Below are 19,661 nucleotides of genomic sequence, written 5' to 3'. Positions count from 1 at the left end.
CACCTTAACGCCCAGGTGCATGTCATACAGTAGTTCTCAATACATACTTGCTGAATAAATACCTGAGAGTTCCTGAGTTCCCAAGACTCCAACTTTAAATGTTACCTGAATTGGGAAGCTAAATTTACACCAAAGACATTCTGGATAGGGAAACTGCAATCTACAATTTTGAAAATAATGAGATTCCAAAAAAGGGGGAATCACTCAGGGAAATAAGTCAATTATTTTTGGAAGCTTATTCTCACAATAGGAAATCTATCAACGGTAACAGCACTGGAGCGCAGAGGCAGGCTTATTAGGGAACTGCCTGAAATGCTCAATATCAGGGGGAAAAAGATCAGAACTTGTTGCCAGTGATCAAATAAAACCACCAGCAATGCACATTCCAACACAAAAACCTTACGAGAAGATAAGTGGTTTTAAAAAATTACAGTCCAGACACGACAGATCAAGGGAAATACAATTTAGAATAGTGAAAATTTTACAATCTTCCCATATTGCTGATCACAGCATTAACTTGCATTTTATAGTATTTTCCTAGAAATAGTCACTATGAAAATCTATGTAGCACTGAACTGCTGGAAGATTTTAAAACACTACAGTGTCTCTCAGAAGATAATAAAGACGTGATTCAATCTAATTCTGTATATATTTTCGATTTCAATTCATTGAAAAACAATTAGTCCACCAGCTTGCCAATTTTGTGGAGATAGTAAGAGATTGCCCCCCAGTTTCACCACAATGTAACCAGTGTGAAATCCACATAGCTTAGCAGTTTTCAAAAAAGCACTATAATAGTTCTGTTTAAAACAGCCTGTGAGAAACACATGACGGGGTCTCAGTTTAGTCTAGTTTACTGACTTAGCAAGTCTGTTTGTCCCTCTTCTCCCTCTTTTCATCAGCATCTGAAGACAGAAACCTCGTCCTTGACCCCACACCCACAATCACCCCATTTTTCTCCTCTGGCCCTACTATTTCACCCACTTTCTGCACCCACCAGAATTTGATTCTACCTGTCACTTTATGGCTATTTTACCAGTCCCTGGGGCTATTTTTCATGGCCTCTCAGTGGCACTTGACACTACTGACTGCTGCCTTTGAAACTCTTGCTTTAGCTTTAAGACAGATCTCCTATGACTATACTCTCGATCTCTTCTGCCCATGAAATCCGTAAACACTGAGGTTCCCACAGGTTTGGTGCCGGGAGCTTTTCTTCTCATTCTAGAGGCTCCCTCAGGGTAACCTCATTCCGCTTTTGGCTCTGCCATCCATAGACTCATGACCTCTAAACCCTGACCTCTCTCTAGGTCCCTCCTTTGTTCCAGAGCTTACCTCAGTGCCTCTGGGCATCTCCACGGTACTGCTCTCCAGCAATCTAAAAAGTACCGTGACCCTGATAGGTACTTCGTTTCTGTTCCTTCCCGGGGTGGACCATCACCCACTCAGCTCCTCAAGTCAGACTTGTGGGGTCGTGTGTGATGGTCCACTGTTTCTACCTCTGCATTTTGTTAATGACAAATCTTAACTTAAGTTCTTTAAATTCATCAACTACTGTCTCCTCCCACTACAACTCCCAGTTCTCTTAGTGCAGTCCACCATCACCTCTCACATCCTGGCTTGTGCCTGGATCCGCTTCCTCCCGCCTGTTCCCCACACGGCAGAGAGTGATATTCTATAACGCAAACTGGATCATTGCACAGCCTTATGCAATGAATCCAAACTGCCCGCAAGAAAAAGTCTAAGTCCCTTAAAATAGCTTGTAAGGATTTTCATGAATTTGGTTCTAGCTTATTTTTCCATTCTCACTTACTTTTAAAAAATCTCCTCCTATTTCTCACTCAATACAAACACATGTAACCACATTATCTATTAGAACCTTGTTTTCATCTGGTCCACAATGACATCATGTGAAATTTTGTCAAACACCCTGTTGAAATCAAGACACAACCACAGTGTCCCTTATCTACCTAGAATAGAGGGACAAAAAAAACCCAAAACAAAACAGAAAACAGTGCTCTTGGTGGGTTTGTGTGGCTCCTGCTCACCATCACTTTCCAGTCTATGGACACATGTTCTATTTAAAAACCCATTTAAGAATTTTGTAAGAGGTGTCATGATGCTCACTGGTATAAAGGTTTCAGAATCTATGTTTTATTCTTGTGAACAATCAAGACAGTATTTGCAGACGCTAGTGTGATAGCTCCTCTTGTATTCTCTATGAGTCTTTAGATAAACAGTTTAGTGAGCTTACAAGCAGGCTCACAGTACCCTGGGGTACCATTCACCTTTGCCAGAAAACTCATTCCAAGTAGTTCCACTCTCCTTAGCACCCATGAACTACAAAGTCCTCTCAGCAACGTCTCTTCTCCTTTTCTTCCATTCTCTGTTTTACTGCCTTGTCACTTGTTAAAATGACCACCTTTTCCAAGGACTGGCTCTCTTCTTCCCATTGTGAATATTACTCTCCACAAAAAAATAAAAAAAATAAAATAAATCCATCTTCTTTATTTTAATTAATCTTCCTATGTTTCAATAGCATCGGCTCATTTTAATATTTAACCTGTTGGTGCTAAGTTTACAGAGATGCTCACCAAAGAGCATCCTAGGCAGTACAGTGTCAGCTACTTAAGACAGATGAATATCTGCTGCTTTTCTTCCCGAGCACATGAAGACTGCACTCCATAGCCTCCTTAGTTAGCTGGGCTATATGGCAAGGAATGTGATGTGTGTGTCCCTTTTGACCTACAGGAGTAAAAATATTGCCATGGCAACTGTAGAGCAGGAATTAAGGTCATAGAGTCATAAGATGAAAACACCTTGGATCTCTGTGTCACTGCTTGGAGTTGCTCTGCAGCCTTACAGGACTTTCACCAGATTTTTCCTTTAGCAGGGAATACCGTTTTATGTAGCAAGAGACTGAGATATAGCATTTATTTGTTGTTGCAGCATAGCTTAACCTTTCCTAGCTAATATAGGATATTTCACCACCTCAAAATTTTAGTTTTAAAGGGCTCCTATTCTAATTGAGTCATTCTCCTTGTCTTCCCTTTTAGGATTTAAGATGCTATAGTAGGTTGAATTATTTAGCCATCTCCTATCCCCAAAGATGTCTATCTTCTTCCTAATCCTTGCAATCTATGTTACAGGGCAAGAGAGATTTGGGACTTTGAAATGGGGAGGTTATCCTGGATTATCTGGGCAGGCCCAAGGTAATCACAAACATCATTATAAGTAGGAGGCAGCAGGCTCAGTCAGAAAAAAGAAATGTATCAATGGAAGTAAAGCAGTCTGAGGATGGAGAAGGGGCTCTGAGCCAAGGATTTCTGCCTCGTGAGACCCATTTTGGTCTTCAGACCTCCCAGAACTGTAAAAAAAAATAAATCTGTGTTGTGTTAAATCACTAAATTTGTGGTAATTTGTCACTGCAGCGAAAGGAAAGTAGTACAGATGTCAAATAATACTTTACCTTTTCTTGAACATTTTGAAAATGACTTTTCTAAAGTCTAAAAGTTCACATATCTAAAAACCATGTCTTAAAGATATTCCTCTATCTTTTCTTTATCTAAGGGCTAGTGATTAAGGGTTATTGGAAAAAAGTTTCTTCTCACTGTATTATTTTTTTTTTTAAGCCTCACCAGATGATGTTTTTATTGACTTTTAGAGAGAGGAATGAAGAAAGGGAGGGGGGAGAGAGAGAGAGAGAGAGAAACATTGACAAGTTGCCTCCCCTATGCACCCTGACTGGGGATCAAATCCACAACCTCTGTATGTGCCATGACTGTCAATCAAGCCCACAACCTTCTGGTATATGGGATGATGCTACAACCAAATGAGACACATGGCCAGGGCCTTCTCACTGTATTCTTAAACCCACCCATTTTACCATTTTCATCTTATGGGCATGGGTTTTGTTTCTTTACTTGCTCTAAAAAGATTGCCTACTTCCATTTCTAAATTATTTAATCTGCCCCAATAAACTGGACCACAGAAATCAATCCATCAAGTCATTTAGCTTCTCCACAGTAAAGATCGCCTAGCATTTAATATTCTCCAGCAGGAAGATACACATGGCACAATCTCTGAAGGTGTTTCCCATCCCTTCAGTTTTCATACTTCCAGTAAAGGTTCATAAATGTTACAGATATCCCTGACACCTGTTGAGAAGTATAATGAAAAAGTATCTGTTATACCCGTTTTCTGGTTCCAACTGGGAGACACCTCAGGACTAAATTCTTACGCAGTATGTGATTTTTGTACTTTCTCCAAACAAAAGAAGCAGTATTAACTGTATTTTTGCTACTTTCTGCAAACCTGGAGATACTTAGATGAACATAAGGCAGTGATTACAGAAAACATCTGTTGAGGTCAGCGAGAAAGATCTCTAAGAACAGGATCCTTCACGGTTCCCCTGCCACGAGGTTCTTTCTGCTGCTTCCAGGCTGACTGTCCACATTGTGGAGCCGATACGTTAAGCTTTGAGATGAGAAAAGCAGAGGCCCTGAGAGTTGAAGCAACTTTCCTAAGGTGAGACACAGACTATTTCCAATAGTTGAAAACAAGGACCCTGGCATCCGGGTTTGAATTTAGACTCAGCCTCTTGCTCCTACCTTTATGTATACCTGTGGCGTTCATTGTCTTGCCTGCGAAACTGGGAAACAGTGAGAAACCTTTCTCACAGTGAGGACTGAGTGAGTAGGATTTAAACCAGGTCCCAGCACACGGAAGCAGTATGGACCTGTGCACGGCCGTTGTGTGATGCATTGAGTGAATGACAGCTAGTAGTACAGGGCGTCTGGTGCTCCTGTCCACTGCCCCTACTCTGGATCCTCAAAGCTAGATATGATGTATTTGACTTGGTAGAATGCTAAAAATGTGACTAAGTCAATTGAAAAACTTTTACAATGTTTTCCTTGTTTTTGTAAAACAATAGACACTTTTGATAAAGAGTTCAAGCCACAGCAATCCTGAGAAAGAAGAATAAAGTAGGAGGGATCTCAATATCAGATTTCAAGCTGTATTACAAAGCCACTGTTCTCAAAACAGCCTGGTACTGGCACAAGAACAGACATGTAGATCAATGGAATAGAATAGAGAATCCAAATATCGACCTAAACCTCTATACTCAATTAATATTTGACAAAGGAGGCATGAACCTATAATGGAGTCAAGACAGTCTCTTCAACAAATGGTGTTGGGAAAATTGGACAGATACATGCAAAAAAATGAAACTAGATTACCAACTTACACCATACACAAAAATAAACTCAAAATGGATACAGGACTTAAACATAAAATGGGAAACCATAAAAATACTAGAGGCATCCACAGGCAGCAAAATCTCTGACTATGGCAAAAGAACTTCTTCACTGATATTGACCCTAGGGCAATGGAAGCTAAAGAGAAAATAAACAAATGGGACTACATCAAAATAAAAAGCTTTTTTACAGCAAAAGAAACCATCAACAAAACAACAAGAAAGCCCACTGTATGGTAGAACATATTTGCAAATGTTATCACTGATAAAGGTTTAATCTCCAACATCTACAGACAGCATATACAACTTAATAAAAGGAAGATAAATTATCCAATTGAAAAATAGGCAATGGACGTAAATAGAATATTTTCAAAAGAAGACAGAAGGAAGGCCAAGAGGCACATGAAAACATGCTCAAAGTCACTAATTATCCAAGAGATGCAAATCAAAACGACAATGCGGTACCATCTCACACCTGTCAGAATGGCTATCATCAACAAATCAATAATGACAAGTGTTGGCGAGGTTGCGGAGAAAAAGGAACCCTCGTGCACTGCTGGTGGGAGTGCAGACTGGTGCAACCACTGTGGAGAACAGTATGGAGTTTCCTCAAAAAACTGAAAATGGAACTATCATTTGATCCAGTAATCCCACTCCTAGGAATATATCCTAAGAAAATAGAAACACCAATCAAAAAGGATATATGCACCCCTATGTTCATAGCAGCACAATTTACAATAGCTAGGATTTGGAAACAGCCTAGGTGCCCATCAGCAGATAATTGGATCCAAAAACTATGGTACATCTACATAATGAAATACTATGCTGCCATAAAAAAGAAGGAATTCTTATCATTTGCAGCAACCTGGATGGAATTGGAGAACATTATGCTGAGTGAAATAAGCCAGTCAATGAAAGAAAAACACCACGTGATCTCATTTATGGATAATAAAGAACATTATAAACTGATGAACAAATAAATAGATACAGAGACAGTAAAGCAACAAACAGACTGTAAAATTACAGCGGGGAGGGTGGGGAGATATGGGGGAGATAGGAGGTCAACTGAAGGACTTGTATGCATGCATATAAGCATAACCAATGGATGCAAAACTCTGGGGAGGGAGGGCATGTATGGGAGTGGGGGGGGAGAGCAATGGTAAGATATGTACACATATAATAATCTTAATAAAAAATGAAAAAATAAATACTTATAATTACAAAAAAAAAAAAAACCTACAAAGAAAAAAATATCACCTCAAATCCTTTCACTTGGAATAGCTCCCTGTGTATATAGAGGGATGGGCAAAAGTAGGTTTACAGGTGTGAGTATGTAAAACAGTTTATTCTTGTATTAATTATTCTTGTATGATTTATTTGTATTACAACTGAAAACACACTTTTTGCCCACCTCTATACACCCAGAAAGTGTAGCTGAATCAATGGATAGGTAATTTGGTTCATCATATATATTTTTAAAAATATATTTTATTGATTTTTTACAGAGAGGAAGGGAGAGAGATAGAGAGCTAGAAACATCGATGAGAGAGAAACATCGACCAGCTGCTTCTTGCACAACCCCTACCGGGGATGTGCCTGCAGCCAATGTACATGCCCTTGACCGGAATTGAACCTGAGACCTTTCAGTCCACAGACCGGCGCTCTACCATTGAGCCAAACCGGTTTCAGCTGGTTCATTATATTATAATTCTGCTTTTCAATGAAAAGGCAAATGGATGTCTGAATTGATTTTTAAAAAAATACAAATTCTGGGTGAACAGTTCATTCAGGAAATAGTACCAATTAATGGATTTTTATTTGCTTCATTATCCTGTTCACCGAGCGGGACCTATAAATACGTCAAATGTAAACAATATGGGGAACAGGTATGATGTATGAATACGTCCTTGAAATATATATTGTGCCCTGAAAGAAACGGTATATATTTTTTGTAATCTTTATAATTGTTTGTAAAATTTATAATTTTTTAATTCGATGTTTCCATTTTTTTGTTGGTATTCTTTTCTATTTGTTTGTAATTTTGTATTTTCCTTTGTGCTTTATATATAAACAAACGAAAAATATATATTTCATTTATTTTAATTAAGTATAAATAAAAAAGAATAATATGAAATTACGTCCTCCGGGCGTGACGTACTGACACGTCCTAGTGAAAGAGTACGCGCCCCTTACAGGTTGTGTAATTAAAAGGGGAACTCCCTGGTTAACAGGTTATTCATAAAAAGGCTTCATGTTCAACTTCATTTTTGACTCTCTGACTAGTTAACCAGTTCTCCTAATTCTATAGAATGTATTTCTTGAATTTGGTTTATACATAGTAGTTAAAGCTATGTTTGGTACCTTCTTCCTGTATTTTTGTTACTCCCTCTTTTTAATAATCTTAAGATGTTTTTAAAAGACAATATAAATAGTCTTAAAGTTCAATACTACAACATGAAATCTCCATTTTTAATGGTTTAATTTACAATGCAAATTTTATTAAAGTGGTGATAAGGCAGGTAAGTATACTTCCTTCTTTGGATATTTCTAAAAGCCTATTCTAAGGTTTTGCTTTCCTAAATATAATAACTAAATAGAAAATGTAAGTCATGAATACAATATAGGCATACATATAAAAACAATTTCATGTTAAAATTATCCTATAAGTGCTTGGAATTCAATATGCATCTAAATTATTACTTAATATTTTATACACACAAAAGTCAGAGATGTATTGACCTTCCTCAGGCAGCAATCATAATTTAATTCTTTTTTAGAGGGTTGCCGAGTCCTAAACCTGATATTTACATTTATTAATGATTTATACCCTGCCTAATTCTAATGACTTTATGGTACTGGCAGCACCTCTAGCCTATGGTGCCTTTGTGAACATTAAGAAGGGCGCCCTCTGTGGGTGGGCAAGTCGACTGCAGCACTGTTCCCATGCTCTCCCTCCTAGTGTAGGGCACAAACTCACTATTATTAGGTTGGTAATGCTGTGTGGTAGGTTAAAACACAGATTTGGGATTTAAAACAAGCTAGACCTTCTTAAATGGAAGGAGCAGATAATGTAAAAGATTTTTCGGGCCGATGATGTAAAAGATTTTTCCGGCAATAACTGAGTCTACATTTCGTGCAGCTAAGGCAGAATGAGAAATGTGGGTTACATAGACCTGTTTCTTCATGTGATGTGCAGAGTCACCTGTACATGCAAAATTTTCTTGGAACTACACTCATGTGGAAGTGGCATCTACCTCTTGGAATTAAAGTTCTTGATTAGCTTCAACTATTGTTGCCCAAAGGGGTCAGCAATGGTGCACTCAGACAGGTCTTGCTTGGACTCTCCCTAAGAGCAGGAGGCGCCGTGAAAGCATAACTCTGTGAAGGTGCATTTTGAAGGAGCTAAACATAGTGTAGTCATTTGCTTTCTGATTTTGCCAATTAATTATGGGACGGGAATTGGAAAACCTTTTTAGATGGCCATAAACATGTTCACTAGACTGTCTCTAAAACATCAGAAACCTGAAACAGGTTTTGAGCTGACGTCAGATTACGCTTGATCACAGCCATCATGACTGATCTTCCAGAAGAGAGCAGTTTTCAAAGTAATGGTGACAATCTGCTTCTAAAAGTATCTTTGCTGGAGGAATGTCTTCGGGGTCAAACTCTGCAGTAATTTCGGCTCCAGCCAATGCCCTAACTTAGCAATGGAAGAAAATAAGTCCAACAAATTACCCACCCTGGACACATTTTCTGACATTGCCTATTTTACTCATCTTTTACTGTGAGAAAGTGTATGGTTGCATCTTCTGCAAATTTAGTAACCTTTAAATTTTCTTATTAAGCAAATTCCTTGATATGGTCTTCAGAGTGATAATTCAGTATATTGCAGGTAAAACAGAAAACCTAATTTTTAATTTGAATATATAGCCTTGCCATCAATTCAACTTGACTAAATTTAAGGTATGATTCTAGTTCTTGTGTCTCACAGTGGTTTGTGGAAAAAATATTATCCCTAATAAGAAAACATGGAGAAAACAAATATAAAAATGTTCTTCCTTTAAAAAAAAACAAAAAACACTGCAGCCTCTATCAAAAAAAAAAGTATAACAGCAGGAAAGCATCATTCAGTGAATTACAGCAATTTTCTGTTCAGCAGGGCCATTTTAGACTATTTCTCTACTTTCAAAGGGAAAAAGAACTAGTGGAAGATATAAGTTCTTCCAAATACTTGTCTATAATTTTATTTTATAGAGCCCATCACTTATTTTCAATATAATAACATTTTATAACATGACATTTTGATCTCCTTGAAATCACTGAGTTATAATTAAATCATAATGTATTCTGTTAGGATGACTCAGAGTTAATTCTGTGAGGATAACTCAGAGTGAAGTCTGCAAAGTCTGCAAAGAGCTCAACTTCAAGGTCCAACATTTAACTGTCAAAAATAAGTTACAGATTGTTCCAATAACAGTAATACAGCAAAGACACATCGAACTTCATTTTCAGTAACTTCTCAGTAAACTTATACGCCAGGAGAATACTAATGACAGGAATAACGACAACAGCAGCCACCACAACTACTACTACAGAGATATATTGCCTTCTGTGACCTGGAAAGGAATATTTTACTGTTCCAGTTCCTCTCTTAAGAGCCAGCTATCACACTTCCAGGCTATTCCACGGATTTGTTTGCTGGTTTCCTACCTCCTCGTTAACTGATGGTGGTGTTTTCTATTCTAGAGCAGGGTCACAAACGCTGCTGGGGAGACAGATAAGATCCTGTCTCAGGGATAGGACTGTAGGCACTCAGAAAGGTGGGCGCCCAGGAATTTCTTCCATCTCTTTCTTACCATCCCCCTTGTAAATGAACTCTTTGGGGCCATGGTGACCAGGGAGATCAGGGAAAGGTCTCTACTTTGACTTTTCTCATGATCTCAAACTGAGGTCACATAGATGGTCACAAAGACATTCTTATAAGACTGGATAGCGAGAAGATGTCACAATTTTTATAGCCCAATTCTGAATTTCTTTTTAAATATCGGAGAACAACTGAAAGTCAGCAGAGCAACTATTTTGTAATGTTTCTAATCCTCAGCATCTCCCAGACTACCTTGAACATTTGTTGCCAACTTGGTACTTCTGATTCCAATCATCAAAGCATGTTGCAGGTGACACCCTTGCTTTGTGAGAATATGTGCACACACAACAAAGCCTCATTCAGACTGGATTTAGGTATTTTACATAGGAGAATGTCCAAATAACTAAGGATTAATAAACCTTTGAGCAAAACCTTTAAATAGTTTTAACCACTTTTAATAAAAAGATTTCCAAATGTAGCATATGTTTTCTTTTATTCCTAAATAGATTGAAAAGAGCCTCTTACTGTCTGAACAACAATGACTAAACTGCAGTGGAAGACTTTAAAATAGGCATCTTCGGTGAAGCACACATGAATCTATGATCAATATAATGTATTATAATCATAAGCACTCCATACATGTTGAATATCGATGTGTCACAAACCATAAGTTAAAAACTCCAACATACAAGGAAATGTCACTGCATGTAGAAATGTAAGAATAAGTCAGATAAAACGATGATAAAGCAGAAATGGAATAAACAGATAACTATGAATATATTAGTAGTCAATAATACTGCTCAAATCAGTAACCTTAGAATATATTTAATTTCTCTACTGCCAGTTTTATTTAGATCACTGGTTTTTCACTTGTGTTCCTGACATGGGAAAGCTCTACTTCATGGCTAAAAAATAATCGAAAAGTACTAGAAAAGTGCTGAAAACTGAAGATATTTTTGCTGCAAATACCTGTCATTATGTCAATCTTCCTCCTGTTACTTAAATTTGGATAATAAAAATATAAACATGTTTTTTAAAATTCTCTTAATTTCATTGAGGAATCTTTATATCACAGTTCTTTACTGCTTGCCTGGTGTGTCATCTGTACATATCTTAAAAACTAAATACCAATATGCAAATTACCTAAATTTCCCTACCTCTCTGTTACTTATACAAAGTTCTGGGAGACCATTATTTTTTAATATAACATAATGTTTATGAATTGTAACATCTTTTTCTAGGTAGCCAAATAGCTGCCATATCAGCCCTTCAGACCCAAGGCTTTCAAAAAGCAGGCAGAAAACAGGGAACATGATAATAAACACAATAGCAAGCATTTCCTGAGAAATGCAACATCATTGTGACAGTAAGGTGCCAATAATAACATTCTCTCTGTATCCAGCCTCTCTTCCACAAATGTAAACCCTAAATAATCTCGGAAGAATGTTCTACTGCACTTGAATAAAGAGCCTCTGGAAACTTTTTTTCCTTCACTTTTAAATGTTGAATGCTGCTAGCAATCAGGATTTCACATTGCCTCTCTCCCACCCCTCCTCCCCCCACATCTGCCTCCGTGGAAAGACACTGGTTGATGCCAAGTAATGCAAAGCACAGAGGAGTGATTCATGCAGGGGCGGGTGGGGGAGTGAGGAGTGGAGAACATTCTTTACAACTAGGCAGAAAGCATCTGTCATGCAAACACAAAGTACTGAAGCAGGTCATTTGAAGGTAAATTTAACCTCATAAAATGATATGAAAAAATTTCTTTAAACGTCCTGTTTCCTTCAAGTCATTGTAGTGAAAGCTCTGCAAAGAAATGTTTTTGGTGGTTGTTTTTTGTTGTTGCTGTTGTTGCTATTTTCACATTCAGAGAGCACTTCCTTCGGGGAGAGAGACTCTTTCCCCTGTTGTGGCTGAGCCAGGCCTGCTGAGGGTCACCTTGTTCCCTTGGACACACTGAATAGTCAGTGACTTTATGCAACAACACCGGAGCGGTTAGGACGTTGACAATGAAGAAGAGAATGTAATATTGTTAGAGAAAGCTTTCTATAGCCGAGTTTGCCACACATTGTTAGCACAAACGGGTGCTCTTGTTTTAAAGAAGCAGAACAAAACAAACGTGGTTGGGTTTTTAATCAAGAAAATAAAGAAAGGAAACAATTCTGGTTAGATTTTTTTGAGCTCCCTGGGAAACAACAAAACAACAACAGGAAAAGGAGGTTGGATGGAGAAAAGCAGCAGCCCTTACCGTCTGTCCTCACAACTTGAAGATTATTCGTAGGAGAATTAAGAGAAACTGCTACAAATTAAATCATTTGTTCTCACATTCTCCAATTTCCTTAATTTGGAATTCATAAGAACACAAAAGATATTGTGTATTCACATTTCTTACGCCTCCTTTCTCACTCTACAGATGCCTACGCTCTTGAGAGAAACACTAGGTGTGTCCAAACAACATGTGGTGGCAGCTCTCTGTCTTTCCGTGACTAAAAATGAAGGGAATTGCCAAAGTCCTCAAAGGGCGCTCATGTTCTGGTTACCTCAGCAGGAAAATCAAACCAAACTAAACAAAACCCTTAACAAAACACACAAACAATTTCCATATCTCAGGTAGTCTCACTTTTTAGGGATAGGAGTAGGGTGAGAAAAGACTACCTAGATGCAGATCACAACAATGCTATGGAGTGGAAGGACCCATAGGATCCCCTCTGAGCTTCTCCTTTTGCATGAGGAGACTAGGATCTCAGTGAAAGCCGGGCCCTTGCTAGCCAGAGGCACCACCAGGGCCAGAGGCATGTTTTCTGACTTCTACTGGCTACTATACACATCCTGGTGATGCAAGAAACTACTTAGAGGTTCAATATATAAAATTATCCATATTTTAAATTTACTTCTATAAAAACAATGATTAGTGCCCTAGCAGGTTTGGCTCAGTGAATAGAGCACTGGCCTGCAGACTGAAGGGTCCTGGGTTCGATTCTAGTCAAGGGCACGTGCCTGGGTTGCAGGCTCAATCCCCGAGCAGGAGGCAGCCAATCAATGATTCTCTCTCATCACTGATATTTCTATCTCTCTCTCTCTCTCTCTCTCTCTGAAATCAATGAAAATATATTTAAAACAACAACAAAAACACAAAATGATTACCAATGGTAGGAAGAAAAGTAGGAAAAAGAGCAGGGAAGAAGAGATTCAGTCTCAGCTATGTGAAGGCCTTACCAGGAAAAATGTACTCTTCTAACTCATGTTTTCATGGTGAGGAATGGCTTTGACAATTAATTTAACAACTATTTATTGACACACTGCAATAAATAGAATACATTCCTTTCCCCGGGAACTTACAAATTAGTTGGACACACAAGCAACAAACAAGTATAGAAGCAATACAACTGCTGACAGTTGGACATGCTGCTGAGCAGGCTGGGGAAAGAGTATAAGGGAGGCAGGGTGGGAACTATTTTTCTGGGACTGACAGAGAAGGTTGCTAAGGAGGTGGTATTTGAGCAGAGCAGGAGACTGTTGAAACTGATGTGTGAGTTGCTGATAGGATGGTAGAAAGATCTGAGATGAAAAATAGGTCAAGTTAAAGAAAATTTATTCACACTGGACCCAAGTTAGGTCTCCGTTTTCCCCCAAATGTTTTTGCCTGTCCTTTCTTTAAGCCAATACTCACAAGACTGATGAGACAATCTATCTTCTAGGCTGGCAAGAAGACAACTGAATTTATGTGTCTACAGTCAAGCTCTTTATTGCATACAACAAGCTCTTTTCTTTGTGCACCGCAGTGGATTTGGCTCCAGCAGCGCTGTATCTTGATCCCCGATATAACTCTTCCTAATGCTCCCACGCCTGCTCCAAGTGCTGACTCAGACCGCCCCCTTACTTAATGGGATGACAGAGCTGCTAGCACTTTCCATTGACCCTGAACTCCTCCTTAATGAAACGGGACCAGGTCGGTCAACATAGATAGGCTCCTGCCTAAATTAGAGTGGCCAGCATTGATGCAAGGTTGCTGCTTTTGTCAGAAAGTAATCACATCTCATTTTTAGTGACAGGACAAAAAAAAAAAAAAAAAAAAACCCACAAAAACAAAGATGCATTTTTCACTGCCTGACTATCAATCTTCCTGACATTGAAGAGGTAAAATTTTTAGGTTCCCTTAGTATCTGCTACTAGGATATAGTCTGAAATTGTGAAACTTTATATATCTCACATTTTTATTTATTTTATTTTTTAACATATTGTATTTTATTGATTTTTATAGAGAGGAAGAGGGAGGGATAGTGAGTTAGAAACATCAGATGAGAAACATCAGTCAGCTGTCTCCTGTACACCCCCCACTAGAGATGTGCCTGCAACCAAGCCTTTGACTGGAATCAAACCTGGGACCCTTCAGTCCGCAGACCGACGCCCTATCCACTGAGCCAAACCGGTTAGGGCTATCTCACATTTTTAGACAAAACACTAGATTTCACATAAGAAGCCAAAACGAAGTGTATATTGAGCGCAGATCTAAAACATATATGGGTTAGTCACGGAGAGGTCTGCTGCATGTGCCCTGGCCGGGAATCGAACCATGACCTCCTGGCTCATACATTGACATTCACCACTGAGCCATACCAGCCGGGCAAAGAAAAAAGCATGTTAAATCCAAGAATTAAAATAAGAGACAGCAGCATCAAATACTGAAATCATTTCAACAGGTTCTAATATTCAAAAATGTTTTCTTTCTTGTTCTCTCAGAAACTATCAATAGTTTTGTGATGACAATTTTGTAAAAAAATATGTTTTTATTGATCTTTAGAGCGAGAAGAAGGGAGAGGGAGAGAGATAGAGAAACATGGATGTGACAGAGAAACATTGATTGGTTGCCTCCTGTAAGCACCCTGACCAGGAAAAGGACAAGACTCATATGAGCTAATTCATATGTGGGATATAAAACAAAAAGCAACAAATGTACAAACAAAATAAACTTGTAGGCACAGATATCATTAGGATGGTTACCAGAGGTAAGGGGGTGAGGGGATGAAGACGGTAATGGGGGTCAAATATTTGGTGATGAATGGAGACTAGACTTTGGGTGGTGAGTACACCATGGAATATACAGATGATATAATATAAAATTTATAAGTTTATACCTGAAATTTATATAATCTTATTAACCAATACTACCTCAATAAATTTAAAATTTGTCCAATTGATTATGAAATGGACTGACCTTATGACTAATGGTGTGCTAAGTTGCTCAGTTTAAGATGTCTTTAATGTCATTTCAGAAAGCATAAGTTTCTGTACTAGTTATTTGTAAATATGTAGTTATCCAATATAATGAAAATGTGATTTTATTTCAGTATAGATGAAATACTGTTCTACTTTAACCCATTCATTCCCATTTAAAGTTTTATATGGATCACTATTAAGAGCAACTAAAATAGTGCAGTGTTTTTTATGTAATATGTTTTTTTGTGTGCACAGAATAAAAATAGGCCTAAGCCACTAGCAGCAAAAAACTAAGTGCTTTCATTGTCTACATAATATTTCACATTATATAAGGTAGCACTGTTTTGCTTATTAAGCAGTAAAGGTATTTGCAATTTGAGCTCTTTGAAAGAGTCAACGAAAAAAGCTTGGCCTTTATTTCTGATATGATTCAATAACATACTTTCCAGTCAGCTGGTAATAGATAGCAGTGTCCTCTCTTTAACTCAATTTTTTTACTGCAATCCATCTAGCACTGTGTAGACCCTGTCAGCTAATTGGCTGACCATCTTCCTAACCTATGCTTACTTCAGCCATTGTAAAACTGAGTTTTCAATCAATCGTATAACTCTGGTCAATTCATCAAGACACTAAGCTTAAGAAGATGTCAGCAAAACGTGTGCTCCAATATCAACACATCATAACCCGAAGAAAACTGGGGGATGCGGGGTGGGGAGGGTTGCTTTCATGACAAGGTATATAATTACTTACCTTACTACAGCTTTTATACTAATTTAACCAGAAAAATCTCTAAATCTTACTGAGAAAAAAGTGAAATAAAAACCATGCCTAGCATCTGAAAATAAAGTGAGTCAAACTATTTCCTTGCTTGCTTGGCAATGTCCAATAGGAACAATTTCCCTATCCTTCAGCATTTTTCCTTTAAGTCATGAAGAATGAGAAGCCAAGACAGGGGCCATGTCCCTTTATGGGTGAGGGATGGGGCTGGGAATCTTCTGTAGGGTCGGCAGCAAGAGCCTGTGGGAAATAGAGATTGTGATGGACACTATTAAAGAAAAGACCTGAGGCTCATCTGTACCTCCCTGAATCATCTGACCCCTAGGTGACTGCCGGGCGCTCTGACTGGCGCAGTGTCTGGGGGAAGGGTCAGAGCAGCCTCTTCTCAGGGAAGCCACGAGGAAAGCCCCGAAGCCCCTCAGGACTCGCTCTACCCTGGAGGCTTCCTTCTGCATCTCCCCCTTCCCTCACAGAGCCCGTAAGTGCCAACTGAACAGACCAGCCAATCAGTTTACAGAAGCCACTGTATAAATAAGGCAATTTAAAATATTTCCGCTCAAAGAAACTGAGAGACTTTGGAAAAGTTAGTCACAACGTTAGATTATACAGTCAAGTTGGACAGCCTGTATTATGCGCATGTTACATTACTATGAGGCTCCTTTGCTTCATGCCAACATTATCAAGGTTACTGTTACAAACATAGAAATACGATAGATCACTTTAGTAATCATCACAGAGCTGAGAAGTTACTTCATTTATACAAATGTGGGAAGTTAAAGCTTGGACTAGAGACACATGTTTCCTGTATTATCCAATTATTAATAAAATACTATTTTGATTTATTAAATATATAAATATGGGCAGATTTTGCATTGTAGGGGGAGACAGATCTGAAGGTAGGTAGCTGGGACGGAAGCTCTGGAAACACATGTATCTTTAATAAACCTCTGTTCTATCACCTATAAATTATCACGTGATAATTACATCCCTTGGCTACGATGAGGGTTAAATGAGAATCTGTTTAGAAAAGTAATTGGTAAGCTATAACTAGCTAAATAAATGTAATTGCTATCATTATTCTAAAGATTGCCTTTCAAAAGAGTATGGCCTGGAGATGTGAGAAACATTCCCAAATTATTGTGTATGTGCTACTCACACTTAGAGACATTCCCGAAACATAGAACCAGAAAATACCCAATTATAAGTACTCTTTTTATATATGTACTTTCACTTCTTTTCATCCTACGCTTGAAGTTATCCCCTATCCAATCTTATATAAGATGACCCTGGAGTGGCTCAGGCCACAGAGAAGCAAGGCTGTGTATCGGAGAGCTTTACATAGAGTTTCCACTTTGAGGTTGCCTGTCAGAACCCACCTTGCAGTGGGAGAAATCACCACAAACAGCAAGCTGACAGACAAAGTCAACGAGACAGTGAGGCTAAGGGTAAGGAATTAGGCCAATGTACAAAGAAATGGGAATAAGTCAAACTTGGAGTGAAGAGTTCTGGATAATTTAGGAAAGTAACTCATCATGTGCCTTTTTCAGTAGGGTGTATGGTGAGTCATTTACTTAGAAAAAAATGGTAATTCTCTATGTCTGAGTTCCTTTCCCTGGCTCCACTTGTTTCTAGCAGACTCTTCCATTTTCGCTTCACAGCAACGATTGTTGGGGGTATGCGGAGGATGTCGGGTGGGTGGAGGGTGATTTAGCAAAAAAGAAGAAAAAAAGAGAACTCATAGGCATGGACAACAGGGTGATGATTCAGACTAAAAATATGAGTTTCACTGGAAAAACTATAAGGCAGGCATTTGTTCGTTTTATTCACTAACACATCCCAAGCTCCTAGAATAGTGCCTAGCACAAAACACTCAACAGACTAAATGAATGAATAAATAAATGCCTCCCTGAGGTAGCCATTTATCTGCATATTTTTCTAGTTCTACCTCTTTCAGGAATTTCCTTAACTTATTGCATTTTCCTATGGGGAAAGATTGAGAAGTCAAAGTCCAAATTCCAAATGAGGCAGTGGACTTCATACCGGTTGTCTGTTTCACTTTCAGATTTTTGGTAAATCTTTTAAGTTTCTGAGGACAGTAGCATTTGATTTCCAATGTTGATTTGATAGCATCATGTTTGGTTAATTCTACAAAGAAAACTTAATAATATTGTTAATGCTAATAATGATAGCAATCGATTATTGCATATATACTTTGGCTAAGTACTTCAGTCACATTTATCTCATGTAATTCTTGCAAGGGCTTTATGAGATGGTAATGAATAGATGAGATTTAAAGATGCCATACAAAGGAGCAAAACCAGGAGCTGAATGGGGTCTGACAACAAAGCTGTTTTAATATTCACTTCTGGTTATTATAATGGGCAGAATGCATGATGCTAATAGGCTCAACTGAAAATAAAGTTATTAGATATGAGCACATCAGAAAACAAATATAGATTATTTCTTGCTCATAACAAACACCACATTGGCTGCACCCAATGCTAGGGAAATGGGCTCCACATTTAGTGGATGAACTTTACCATGCTAGAATATTAACCTGGAAGGAAAGAGAACCTTTCTGAATTTGTAACATTATGAGCATAATGAAGTTAATACCATACAACTAAGAAAAAAATCAGTATTGTCAACAAACTCTCTCAAAACAAGGCAAATTCCCATGATATATGAAATGGGACCCTAAGCATATGATGGCTGCTCAGTTACTACCACTGGCAGGCTAAAAGTACTAACTAGTGTTATTTATAACATCAATTATTAGGGAAAGATATCTCACAAACTTAATAAATACCAATATCACTTCTTTATTAGAAAAACACACAAAGTCATGGAGACTAAATAACATGTTATAAATAATTAATGGTTAACAATGAGATCAATGAAGAAATCAAAAGATAGCTTGAAACAAATGAAAATGAGACAACAAAAACCCCAAATCTGTAAGACAGAGTAAAAGCATTCCTAAGAGGAAATTCATAGCATTACAGGCCTATCCCAAGAAACAAGAAAAATCTCAAATAAACAATCTAACTTTGTTCTTATAAAAACTAGAAAAAACAACAAACAAAGCCCAAAGTGAATAGAAGGAAGAGAATAATAAAGATCAGAGTAGAAATAAATAAAATAAGAGTCTAAAAAAATGCAAATAAAACCAAGAGTTGATTCTTTGAAAAGTCTGGTTGGTTCTTTAACCAGACCTATCACCCTAGCCCTACCACCAATAGTAGCTAATTGTTCCAATATGATTAAAAGAAGTGTTTTCCTACTGATTTACAATACTCCTTTTACTATATTCTAAATCTTCATCTGTACGTTATTTACTGACATAACTATTCTATATTCACCAATGTTTGTGCATATATTTAATGCCCACACATTGCTGTTTTAATTACTATAGCTTTATAAAATATTTTAATATATAAATGGAGTTATTTATGCCTTTTATAATATTTTCCTCATTACTGTGGCATATATATTTTTCCATACATACTTAGAATCATTTTATAAGTTTTCCAACCAAATTACATTTGG

The 19,661-nt window shown here is 37.9% G+C and overlaps 1 protein-coding gene and 1 long non-coding RNA gene across 11 annotated transcripts in view; one reads left to right on the top strand and one right to left on the bottom strand.

Annotated features, from left to right (window-relative positions):
• Positions 1 to 18,733, top strand: part of LOC311621219 — a 40,807-nt gene extending 22,074 nt beyond the window's left edge. Inside the window, exon 3 of the long non-coding RNA XR_014794801.1 lies at positions 16,438 to 18,733. This is a non-coding gene — a long non-coding RNA (uncharacterized lncRNA). The remainder of the gene's footprint in view (positions 1 to 16,437) is intronic.
• The window catches only part of FER (FER tyrosine kinase), a 241,552-nt gene that overhangs the window by 23,685 nt on the left and 198,206 nt on the right, over positions 1 to 19,661 (bottom strand). The gene's annotated exons all lie outside the window — the stretch shown is intronic.

Source organism: Pipistrellus hanaki (genome assembly GCF_964339955.1).
Source record: "Pipistrellus hanaki genome assembly, chromosome: 4".
Taxonomy (NCBI): Eukaryota; Metazoa; Chordata; class Mammalia; order Chiroptera; family Vespertilionidae; genus Pipistrellus; species Pipistrellus hanaki.
This window is presented reverse-complemented; position numbering and strand designations above follow the sequence as displayed.